At 40.1% G+C, this 12516-nt stretch overlaps 1 protein-coding gene and 1 long non-coding RNA gene across 7 annotated transcripts in view; both read right to left on the bottom strand.

Annotated features, from left to right (window-relative positions):
* The window catches only part of FAM19A5 (family with sequence similarity 19 member A5, C-C motif chemokine like), an 854206-nt gene that overhangs the window by 820341 nt on the left and 21349 nt on the right, over positions 1 to 12516 (bottom strand). The gene's annotated exons all lie outside the window — the stretch shown is intronic.
* LOC109292104 overlaps positions 2918 to 12516 on the bottom strand; it is a 21349-nt gene continuing 11750 nt past the window's right edge. Inside the window, exons 3-4 of the long non-coding RNA XR_002096041.1 lie at positions 12203 to 12208; positions 2918 to 2930 (exon numbers count right to left, since the gene is read on the bottom strand). This is a non-coding gene — a long non-coding RNA (uncharacterized LOC109292104). The remainder of the gene's footprint in view (positions 2931 to 12202; positions 12209 to 12516) is intronic.

Genomic DNA, 12516 nt, shown 5'->3' on the forward strand with positions numbered 1-12516 from the left:
ACTTGGTGTTAGTAAACAAAGTCCCTTTAACTCTGGTTTGTCCATTCATTTCCCTTTTTTTTTTTAGAGCAAGCTTTTGTCTTCAAGCCTTGTTATTTCTCTGTCTTTACTTTTGCTATCCTGAGTGTGTACCTTTCATCTGGTGTGTGTCTGAAGCCTTGAATCCTTGTGGTCAGCACTCAGTTGTTTTCACTAAGCTTGTGGGAGTGAGTCAATTCACTCTTCTCTTTTTTGTTTGTTTGTTTACTTTTCAGCGTGGCTGCCAGCCGTGTCTCCGGTGCCTCTTCAGGGATCCGCCCCTCTTTCTCAGAGCTCTGCTTTCTCCAGCAGTGAGAAAAATCCTGATGTAAGTGTCTTATCTCCTGGTGATCTTCTTTCTCCCTCACTTTCTCCTTCAGACACTCTTTCTTTCTTCTCCCTTTCTGAGACTCCCTTCTCCTCTTTCTTTTCTTTTCCCGGAGCTTCTATCCTAATATGGTAATAGCTCCGGAAGCGGTGTTCTCTGGCTCTTTTGACCGCATCGCTGTTTACTCTTTCACATGTGGCATGGGCATTCCCTGGGGACAACTAGCAGTGGCTCAAGGTGCACCACCGCTAGTTGTCCCCGGGGAACCAAATGTCCATGCACATCTGGACACAGCCAAAGGGTTTTGTAGTAGGCCCTGAGAATCTGTCCTAAAAATGCGATGGTACTGCAGGTCGTTAATAGGGATGAGAAGAAATACTATTTCTTGGGACCTTGCTACAGTATAATGATGTTGACATCTTGAAGTTCACACAGGGGACAGAATACAGGTGCCAATACCTTTTTTGGCCTTTTGCTTCCTTAGATGTTTTTTGTCACTCACTGATCAGTCAGTTGTCTCTTCTAGCTATCAAAGTATTGCAATATGAATGTCTTCATATAATAATTCTTAAACCAAGATTACTTCATTCTATCAAGACAATGAATCTTCAGGATATTTGTTTGCCAAATTCAAATCCAGGATGTTTGGGTTTAGTATGGCATATCTTGGAAGATCAAGAAAGCAGGTCAAATTTCTACCTTTTGAACCTTTAACTTGGCATTAACTGTGGACTTTTAGTCTTGTACTTCAGTAAACTGGTAGACTGAAGACCTGTTATAGTATTGCCTTGTGCCAAACCTCATTAAAAAACCACAAAATATCAACCTCTCCTGAAAAGCTCAGGTTGACATGAAAAATTGTAGAGGAAGATATTGGAGCTCTAACTCAACAAGAAAAAGATTGCTGTTGTGAGTACAGGCTATAGCGTTCATTTCCACAGTGGATAACAAATCACTTACCTAAAAACAAACCAAAGTTGTTCAAATTAACCTGCCTTTAGTTTCATCCCTCTCCCACAACTCACACCACTAGTTTAAACATCTAACTTTGTGTTTCAGGGAACACTGGTGGCAGTTAGGGCTCATACCTGCAAACCCAATCTCTATAATTTCTGAATGACAAAGAGAGCCAACAGACTAAGTATAGAACATCACTGGTGACTTAGATTTACCATACCACTTTTGAAGAGAGAAATTTATCTCCTATCTTGAAACAGACAATAGTCTGAACAGTGCTGAAGACCACCTACACCGGTGCCTAATGTCCAAATGCCCTTTTCTAAGCAAATTGTTCAAGAAACTATCAATAAATGAGTTCAACAATGCCTGTCAGTTGGGCGTTAATCCAGAGCACATTTCTGAGAAAGCACTTGATGATCTGGTGGATAATCTCCTGTTTATAGGTAGGGACCTACTTAACTTGCAGTGAGACAAAGTAATTTTTGCAGTCATTTCGTGGCAGCCCCTCCCCTCAGCACTGATTAGAGGAGAGGACATACCTCTCAGCACTAATTAGCAGGAAGGCCCCAGGGGGGAGGGTCAACTGCCATTTTGTCTGTTGCCCCCTTCATGCAACCACAATTTAGGCAGATCCCTATTTATAGATGGAGGAGTTGATTCACCTTGATCCTGACAGACCTCTTTGCAGTTTTGGCATAGTTGATCTTCAAATACACATATTTCCATCACAAAGACAGCTGCAAGGGGTACATAGCACTGCCCTGAAATGAATCAGGGTGCTCCTATCAAGCCAAACTCGAAAGAACATAATTGAGCAATTATTTCTTTATCTTCAAAGCCTTTATTTTTGAGCAATCTCTCACAAGTATTGGTTCTCTCACTGGTCATCAATCAATATAAATCTTGAGAAAGCTGACGAAACAAAACAAACTGATTCACTAGCAAAGGAAAGATGCCATTCAGCTCTACTTTTCCTTTATGCCAAATGCAAATACAGGCCGTATACAGACATTCAGTTTCTACTGGGGGAATTGCTGTTTTCCTGGAAGAAAACAAAAGCATGAAGCCATTCAAGCCTTTTGTCTTGGAGCTAAAATGGCTGTGCTGAGAGAAAAATAACCCAGGAGTAACCACGGTTAAATGAGTTCCTCCAAGGAGACTGAATGTCTACACTCTTTGCCCTGGTTTAACTCCTGGGGACTATGGGAAAGGTTTCCATGCCGTCCCAAGATTGGGGTCACCCCAGTCTGGAGAAGGCACTGGGGACAGCTGCTCAGCCCCTTCCTTACACTGGAGGGGGGGAAGCAGGAGTCCCAGCTTCTCCCTACAAGCTTTTCACACCAAAGTTCCTGGGATGAGAAGCAAGCAGGGCCTTTGCCATGCCAGTCCTTCTACTCACTCCCAAGCACCAAGAGCTGAGTGCTGCTCCCTGCCTGCTTCCCATTGCCTCCACCACTCAGCTAAGTTGTGGTAGTGGCAATTGAAAAGCCAAGGTGGCTGACAGCCTCGTTGAAAGTCCATCTCTTGGTCATGCCAAATTCCCCTTGCATCATCCCACCACTTATCTGAGTGACAGGGGCAGAGATTAGGAAGCCAGAGGGCCCAAAAATCTAGCATATGGAAGCTTTCTCCACACATGGCTCCCAGCCCTGCCAGCTTCCCCTTGCCACCCAGCTGACCCAGAAAAGTGATGGCAAGGCAAGCTGCTGTGCTGCAGTGACACAGCTCAGGTGCCTTGCTGCTGCTGTGATATATTTCCACCTTGGTCTGCAGTGCTCTGGTCAGCCCAAAGCAACGAGGGAGAAAACAGGCTGTGGCAAGACTCCTGCAGCCTTGCTGTGGCGGTGGAATGCTGTCCTCCCCTCCTTCCCACACCCCTCTTGGTCAGCCTGGAGGAATGCAAGGGGCAGAGCAATTCTCCTGCAGGGGAGAACAAAGGGGGTTCCCACCACAGAACTGATGGGCAGGTTGAGGCTCTCCTGGGGCTTGAACCCTTCCTGGCTGGCTGTGGCAGCTGTTGCATTTCAGGTAGGGGGGAAGACAGACTGTCAATTAATGGGCTCCTTTAAAATCTGGGGTGGACCATGGGAGAGGTGCTTGTAAAGATCTCCAGCCATGGGGCTGGTGAAACGTCTGTACACCTCCTGGGCTATGTTTCTACTAGAAGAAATTTATTTTGTTAGACATGAATGTCTGTATGTAGCCACAATCATCTCTTGTCTTTTTTGTTACCTAGATGAGATGAACACCTGCAAAAAGAGTACTTGGCTAAAACAGAACCCATGCAAGAAGCAGATTTTCCCTTTGTCACTTTGACCTCTCGAAACGGCTATATTACTACAACATAATCAGAAAGGGAATAATCTATAAGAAACAGACCTCACACAGGAGCCTAACTAGACTGTTGCATTCATTACAAGAAGTAAAATGATTATAGTAAATGCAAACCTAAATTACTAAAATTAATTTGTCTTCTATTAGTCATGCTATGTTTCTTAAAAGTTAAGACAGACAAGAGAGGGTACAGACTTGGCATTGATTTTGAGCGAAATAAATGATGGATTCTATACAGTACCTTGAAACTTATTTTGGTGTATGTGAAAATGTGCGTATCATTCTTATAAGAATGAATACTTTTTTTAGTTCAGCTTATCCACACTTCCTAATAAATTTGCTATCTAAAACAATTTGTTCCATGGGTCTGTATTCTGCTTCATTTTAAAATAATAGCCTCTAGCCTTAAGTATCTTGAAGCAGCAATTAAAGAATCTAGCCTTAAATATCTTGAGGTAACATGCCTTTCAAGAATGGAAATGACGACTGCATTATACACGCCCTTCAAATATATGCCACAACTATGATTTTTAGTGTCTTTGAAAACACCCCTACAAAATACAACAACAAATATTCCTTACCATAAATACAAGATAAACATGTTCTATGGAAAACTGAAAAAAGTTACATCCTACATGTAACATTTTTTTAAATGTAGAGAAACTGACTAGGTATTAGAAGGGAAAAGCCTACCATAAACAAAGCTTAAACTGTGCCAAATATATTACCAATGCTTTCAAGATGATTCTTTAAAAAAAGTTACTTCAGGATCAAAAAAATCTGTTTCCAAATATTTGCAACATCTCAAAACCTAGAAAAAAAGTCAAGATATCAAATACGTTAAGAAAGATTACTTCAATGATGCCACAGTTATCAGAAAGCAGGAACCCATTTTCAAAGTGATGTCCTAAAATTACTAATGCAAATCTTATTGCTTGCGAATGGGATTTGTCTTTATCTCATCAGTGAATCAAACTTAACTGGAAAAAGATTAAACAAAAGCTTATATGATATTTCTTCACTCTTTATGGTGCAGCATGCTTTTAAAAAAGTAAATTATAAGCTAACTATCAAATGTGTTTAATAGTTAAAAATGGATGGAAAAAGATTATTACAGGGGAAGGGTGAAGAAGGAATGAAAAAAACGTTGAATAATACACTATCTCTGGAAAAGAAAATGTCTGGATTAATCTGCTGATCGACTCTTAAAAACTTCAGGCTATAAATAGTTGATACCATTAATGACTGTAGTAGTCAAAAACCAAAAGTCTTTCTAATATCTTTATGGGATGTTTTGGCAGTTTCACTGAATGCATGTTCTGAAGCTGTTCTGCTTGTTATCTTCGGAGCCTCAGATACTCACACAAATTTCCAATGTGTGGCTTCACCATTAGTCATCATAAATCAGAGTTCAGAAACAAAATAGAATGTATTGTCTCTTCACCATTAATTCTCTTTCGTTATCTGTAATCAATTTAAAAGAGGGCTTATTCAACTATTTACAAACAAGGTATCATGTTTCATCTTGCGGGGGGGGGACAAATATTTCAAGGGCTTTCTTCTTAGGAAATCAGTGTTATGGTTATTTTTGTGTAATCCAAGTAAAACGTAAAAATATTACATTTTAAACATATCATGTAACATTTCCTCTTCCTTTACAAAATTTTTCTTGTGGATCCAACATCAGTAAGCCTCCTTTCACCATGAAAGAAAATACAGATTTATTGTTGCTGCAGTTGTATTTTATAGAGAAAATTATTTTATTGCAGGAGGAAAGTACTAGCAGAGGTTCCAGCTGCATGAATACTAGTTAGCTAATATCCTTTCCAAGAAATCCCTGGGCAAACACAGCAGTGAATACAGGACAGCAAAAAGGGAGGTGCAACTGCACCACTATGCGCCCCTGAATCCATGCCTGGAAAAATATGTTTTCTTCTATTTAACCTCCTTTTTGAATTACTACAGATATTTGAAACCAAGAATTTCTAATATCTGTGAATGACTTTTAGTATCCACCATATAACAGTTTTTTGCTATGGGTTGCCTACAAATATCTATGGGTGGGAGCACTTGCATTCACTCAGGTAGTCTCTTGACTACTTAGCAGCTTTCCAGATCTTATTTCTCCTAGAAAAAAGTCTAGAAGAAATAAGATTGGCCAGGGAGCCTCAGCTTTCAGAACAAGCACTAAACTTCTCTTGCAGCTTTTTCTCACCATGATTTTTACACACACACACACACACACACACACACACACACACACACGTGCACGCGCGCACACACACGCGCACACACACACACGTGCACACTAAAATAACCAAGGTCTCTCCTGCAGCCTGTGGCGGAGAATCTATTACCTCCATTGAAAAATACTAGGAAAATGATCTCATATCACAATAAGGAAGACTGCAGAAGAAAAAGAGGTAGGAAAATACTGCTTTCTAAAGCAACAAAACTAATTAACCTCCCCTCCCCAAATGTAGCATTTTAATAACCTGATGCATCATTTTCCATTAAGCAAAAATAAATCTGATAAGTCACAGTGTGATGACCACACTTCACCATGAAATTTTACTTACATATAAGATAATTATATAAAGAAAACATAGTGAGAACAAATCCTAATAACTAAAATGTGGTTACTGACACTAAGCCCAAATGCTAGCTGATGAGTCATATATTCCCCTGACAACCATACATATAAAGACTTTTTTCTATGGGCAGACTTTTCTCCTCCAGCTCTGTCACACAAATAGTTACACATTATTTAAAGCTCTTTGTTCACTTTATGAAGGTAAAGGCACACTTAAACAAACCCAAAATAGAATCCAAAATCTATCTTCCTGTTTGCTCATATGATTTCCCTTCAGCTAATATGCAAAGGTAACATCAATTTTTAATACGTGAATGCTTTGTTAAATTTAAACACTTCCATGCTTAATCCTCCAACTTGAAAACCAAATCAATGAGTTTATGCATGTGTGAAAGGGAATATATATTGTAGAAGTCAGAGTTTATTTCAAGATACAATGGTAAATTCTGAAAATCAAGATGTTGAATATTTATACAGACATATTTTATCCCAGATGGAAGCACAAGAAATGTAACTGCTCTCTTGCACCTATTTTTAGAAGAGGTGTAACAGAATGACAACTTAGAAAACACCGACATGAAAATTTAGGGAGAGGTAGTTAGCTGTGTTAACTACCTCAGTCAGTCAGAAGGCAGGGTAGATATGCACCTTCAGAGACTAAGATATATATAGGAGAACACAAGCTTTTATGAACCCAGGATCATGTCATCAGATGCTATGAAAGGACATGCAGAAAGCAGAACATAAGGAGATGAAAATTAGAATACAAAAGACATGGGATGTGGGGAAAGGGAGAGGGAATGCTAGGAGAGAAAAGCAGAGGATCAGAAACTCTAAGGAACAAAAGGAGGTCAGAAAAACTAATCCGGGTACTGAGATAAGAATCCATAGTCTCTGTTTAAACCATACTTAACACAGTCCAATTTGTGGATGATTTCTTCTTTCACAGTTTCCCATTCAAATTGGATTTTAAGTTTTTTTGCCTGACAACAGCAATCCTGAGGTCAATGATGGCATGGCCAGGGGCGCTGAATTGTTCCGTCACAGGCTCTTCTCAAGCTGATGTCAGATCAGTGTTCATTCATTCTTACCCTTAGAGATTGCCCTGTTTGTCCAATGTTGACAGCCTGGCGGCATTGTAAGCAGGCGGTGGCATATATGACGTTAGTAGAGTTGCAAGTGAATGAACCTTGGAGGCTGTACTCTTTGTTATTAAGTCCAGCAATGATGTGGTCTGTGTTGATCTGGGGATATAGCAAGCATTTGGGTTTATTTCAAGAAAATTCAGGCAATGGATAAAAAAACAGAATTAACAGAGAAGGAAGAGAAAGTCAGAGGATAAGTCAAAAAACAGGACAGGACTATGAAGAGGGACAGTAAGCATGTTTCAGAGACATTTCCTCTTGTTTGTAGAGCAATGATAAGCTTGGCAATTTAAAGTGCCAGTCTACACAGTTAACATTCAGACTAAAAAGTCACCATTTTTCTTAACAGCTTTTCTCCAGCTCTATGCTCAGAGTCAAATCTATCGCTTTCAGATGTCTTTTTATGGATTTTAACTCCTGCTAGCAATGAGAAAATAACCTGGATTCTATTCTCTGTGCATTATTAATTTGTATCATCAATTTAATGGTTTGTTAAATTCTAATCAGGTACATGCATGCAAACCTATTGCATGCCACATTTGCACCACCTATAATTAGCTCTGCAGAACTCTTTATTACTGATGCATGAGAAGGAAAACAACTCAGCCCTACTCTCAGATCTTGTTCTGAGTCTGCAGGGGGAGACAAACAGTTGGGAGAAAAAGTCTTTCTGCATCTATCAAGTGCACTTGTTCTGGAAAGCACTACAAAAAAAAATGTTCTAGACAGCTATATTTGTCAGAGACACAATAGCAGGTAATATGCTTTAGAAAGCAGCAGGAAAGAGTCACTTGAACTTAGTTAACAAAATGAAGGCAAAAAAATTAAAAGTGTTATGCAAGTAACAATTATTTGGTTTCTCATCTTGTGGCATGTATTTCTAAAAGCAGTTCTTGGTAAGGAAATGAACTTCAATTATTATGAATGGCAGAGTATAACCAGTGAAAGATACTGAGTGTGCCACTTAAAAAAATGATGTATGAAACATCTTGTTCAGCCTTGCAGATTCTATTTTACATTTAAGGGTCCTTATAATTTCTGTCAGTCTGATTGGAAACTCACAGGTCTAAAATTTAAAAATGAGAACCATTTTTCCACCTTAGTACACATCCTTGCTGCTATTAACATTCATCAAAACATCAAGAGTAAAACACTCCTTTTGTTTCATGGAACCAAGGATTCTGAAGCAAGTGTTTTGTAGAGATTCTTTATGTAGAGATTCATTTACATAAAAAGCATTCACTGATGGTCCTTAATTTCACATAAAATCGCTGTAGTATAAGTTCCCCTTATTTAGTTTAATGAAAGGCTACATTTAACACTTGCTTACATGGATTCCTATCAAAGGTAGAACATAATTATGACCTGCTGAAATGAAAAAGACAGGTGAAACTTAGCTGTTTTCAAAAAGTTGTTTCTGAAATGTCACTTACTCAAATATTAAAAAGTGGTTTCTAACTAATGCCTTGGAATTATTCTTTCACTCTTCTTGAAAAGCAGTTACTGTAATTACAGAAATGGCAGTAACATGAATTGCTCACTTGCAGTTCACAACAGTTGTTATCACAGTTCACAAGAGCACTGTATAAATAAAGCACACAAAGGGGAGCCCATATACTTGGTACACTTTTAAAAAGCCTCTTCAGTAAGACATTCTAAAGAGAAACTATTTTAAAAGTTAATGAATTCCAGTAAAAACATCTCAGGACGAGATTAAGGCATGGGGGCTCTAATTACACAGGCAGAAAAAAACAAATTTGCCTAGCTGTTAAGAAAAGAAATGCCCATGAGTAAGCAGCCAGTAATAAGAGCGTATATCACAAAGAAAGGTGAAAGATACAAAACATTAGATGTCGTCTATCACCGCTATCTTCCTAGAGGATGAGGCATAGGGAAACAACAAAGAGCACAGCAAAAGAAAAAAAAACCCTGATCCAGAAGCCCAGGTCCTCACTATCACGGACAGCCATGCCATAAATTCCCTTTCAGAAGCAGTATTTGGGGAATTTGTCAGGAAGGGGAACCCAACTCCTGAATGCATATGGTAAAGAAGGGGTAAAAAAAGGAGAGAGACATACATTCTTTATGTAGGGATTTCTAGTACTTCTCTTTCAACCAGACTCTTCCTAATTTAATATGCCTAATCTGTAGAGTGAACAAGATTACACTGAAGTTACCATAGAATTCAAACAGGGATTCTGTTGTTGGAGTATGCCAAATTTTCTTCTTCTCTAGAACCGATCTCATGTGGCTAAGGAAAAAAACAGGATTCAGAATCATTCACTACAGAAACCTGAGGTCAACTATTGAAAAAAAAAAAAATCACTGTGTCTATCCCCAGAAAAATTTGGCTAAAACTACTCTGATTTAGTGTATATTGTGGTAAACATACATTATATAAATGCCATGTGTCTGCAGCTGTTCCAGAGCAGCCACTTGCAATAAGTAGGCAAGCTACTAACTTGCACTTTACCAGTTAGTGGTAAGATGCTGATATAATAGCTCTGAGCAGCTATACTTGGATAGTTACTTGCCTATCCACTCCAGTTGCTGTTGTAATTTACATTAGTGTACATCTTAAAAATGGCTGAAGTTCTTCAGAAATGATCCTTGAAAAGAAAGGAACATCTTTGAAGCACTTTATTCAACATCAAGCAGTTTCTGAAAAATCTTCACCCTTCAGCAGTCCTTCAGCATGTCACATTGCCCCATCCCTACATCAACACAGCACTGAAACACACCAAATTTGCACCATTCTGGGGTTCAGATTACTTCAACTGCCCTCCATGGGCTACGTTTCCTAAGTACCAGTAGAAGCATCAGCACACCCCAGTTAAAAACCCCAAGACTTGGCTCTAGCCAACATCCCAATGCCTCAGGAAACAGTGGGGAGTGGGGAATGGTATTCATGACATTCATGAGGGGACCACTGACTGGCTAGCAAAAGAACTAAGACATGGAATTACCATATACCTTCACCTCTCTAAGAGCTATCTTATACCCCAACGTGGAGACCACAAAACACAGGACTCTACATCACACGTATTAATCATTAAACCAGAGCTCCCTGTCTTGTCACACCATCCCTTCCATAAACTTACCCAGTTCTAGCCTAAAGTCTCTTTCCTCCCCCAAATTCTTTGATAGGAAAACCATTTCAAAAGTTCACTCCTGTGATACTTAACATTCATTTTTTAATGTCCAGTTAAACATATCCATGGCCATTTGATTTTGAGCTTTATAGCTTAAAAAACAGCACTTTGCCTTCCTAATACCTCTGGACTCTCTCAAGCTTCTCCACATCTTTCTTGAATTGCAGAGCCCAGAACTGGATGCAGCACTCCAGCTGCAGCCTCGCCAAGGCCAAGTACAGAGGGAGGATGACATCCTGAGATTTACTTGAGAAGCATCTATAGATACAAGCCAGGGTTTTGTTTGCTTTATCAGCTGCGACATCGCATTGGTGGCTCATGTTCATCTTGTGGTCAGTCATGAACCCCAAGTCTCTTTCAGCCGTGGTGCTAGCAAGTGTAGCACTGCTGAGCCTATAAGGATACCATGGGGTTCCTCCCCCACCCCCGCCCGAGATGGAGTACCTTGCATTTATCAGTATTGAACGTCATCAGGTTTGTGTCCGCCCACTTACTAAGCTTATCCAAGTCAGCCTGGATCACTAGCCTATCCTCAGGTGTGGATGCTATGCCCCAAAGTTTAGTGCCATCACTGAACTTAGCCAGTGCGCTTTTGACACCAATGTCCACATCATTGATAAGGACAAAGACTTGGGAGATGCCATTGGTTATGGAGGGCCATAATGACTCGCTGCCATCAACCACTACTCTCTGGGTCGGACCTCAGAGCCAATTTCCCAGCCATCGGACTGTGGTGTAGCCGATCCCACAGTTGGCCAATTTTCCCATGAGGAGGTCATGGGACACCAGATCAAAGGCTTTTTTAAAGTCCATATATATGACGTCAATCTCTTCTCCCTTGTCCAGGTGATACATCACCTGATCATAGAAGGAGATGAGATTGGTCAAGCAAGACCTACGACCTACCCACAACAAACCCGTGCTGGCTATCTCTCAGGATGTTGCCCTCAGCCAGCTTGTCCAGAAGGGTCTCCTTGATAATTTTCTCAAGAATCTCACCAAGGATTGAGGTCAAGCTGATTGGTCTGTAATTCCCGGGATCTACTTTCGACCTTTCTTGAAGATGGGTACCACATTGGCCTTCTTCCAATCTTCAGGTACTTCACCTGAGCGCCACAAATTTTTGAATATTTTTGCCAATGGTTGAGCTATGACACCTGCCAGTTCCTTGAATACCCTAGGGTGTAATCTGTCAGGACCAGCTGACTTAAAGGTGTCCAGTCTCTCAAGGTGATCCTTTACTAGATCAACACTGATGCTGGGTTTAAATACGCCCTCACCCTGGCTGTCCCGTGTCTTGCTAGACAGGGCAGTACCATTGCGCTGGTGAAAGACAGACACAAAGTACCCATTAAGCACTCATTTAACAAGCTTAGTGTCCTTTTTTTAACTTTTTCCAGTTTTAAAATTTACCTTTCTGGAACACCGGGACCGTAACTGCACCAAGTATTCTAAATGGAGTCCAACCAATACCTTTTTCAAGACCTGTAGTACATCCATGTCTCTACTGAATATACCCAACCAAATACTCCCTAAAATTGAGTTAGCATTTTTTAAAAAGGTGTTTCACTGGCAGCTCATGGTCATTCTATGATCAATCAATATGCCCATGCTCCCAGTCTCTGCACCACTACTTATAGCTGAAGTTGTTATTAGTCTCTAACTACATGACCATGCACTTAAAATCACAGAATCATAGAAAATTAAGGGTTGGAAGGGACCTCAGGAGGTCATCTAGTCCAACCCCCTGCTCAAAGATGGGTCATGCTCAACTATATCATCCCAGAAAAGGCTTCGTCTACCCAGGTCTTTAAAATTTCTAAGGATGGAGATTCTACAACCTCTCAGTAACTTGTTTCGGTGCTTTACTACCCTTCCTAGCAACAAAGTTTTTCCTGATTTCTAACCTAAACTTACCTTGCTGCAGCTCAAAACCCTTTCTCTTTGTTCTGTCATCTGCCACCATTAAAAACAGTCTAGCTCCAT

Source organism: Gavialis gangeticus, unplaced genomic scaffold (assembly GCF_001723915.1).
Source record: "Gavialis gangeticus isolate Ggan-Ray unplaced genomic scaffold, GavGan_comp1, whole genome shotgun sequence".
NCBI classification, from domain to species: domain Eukaryota; kingdom Metazoa; phylum Chordata; order Crocodylia; family Gavialidae; genus Gavialis; species Gavialis gangeticus.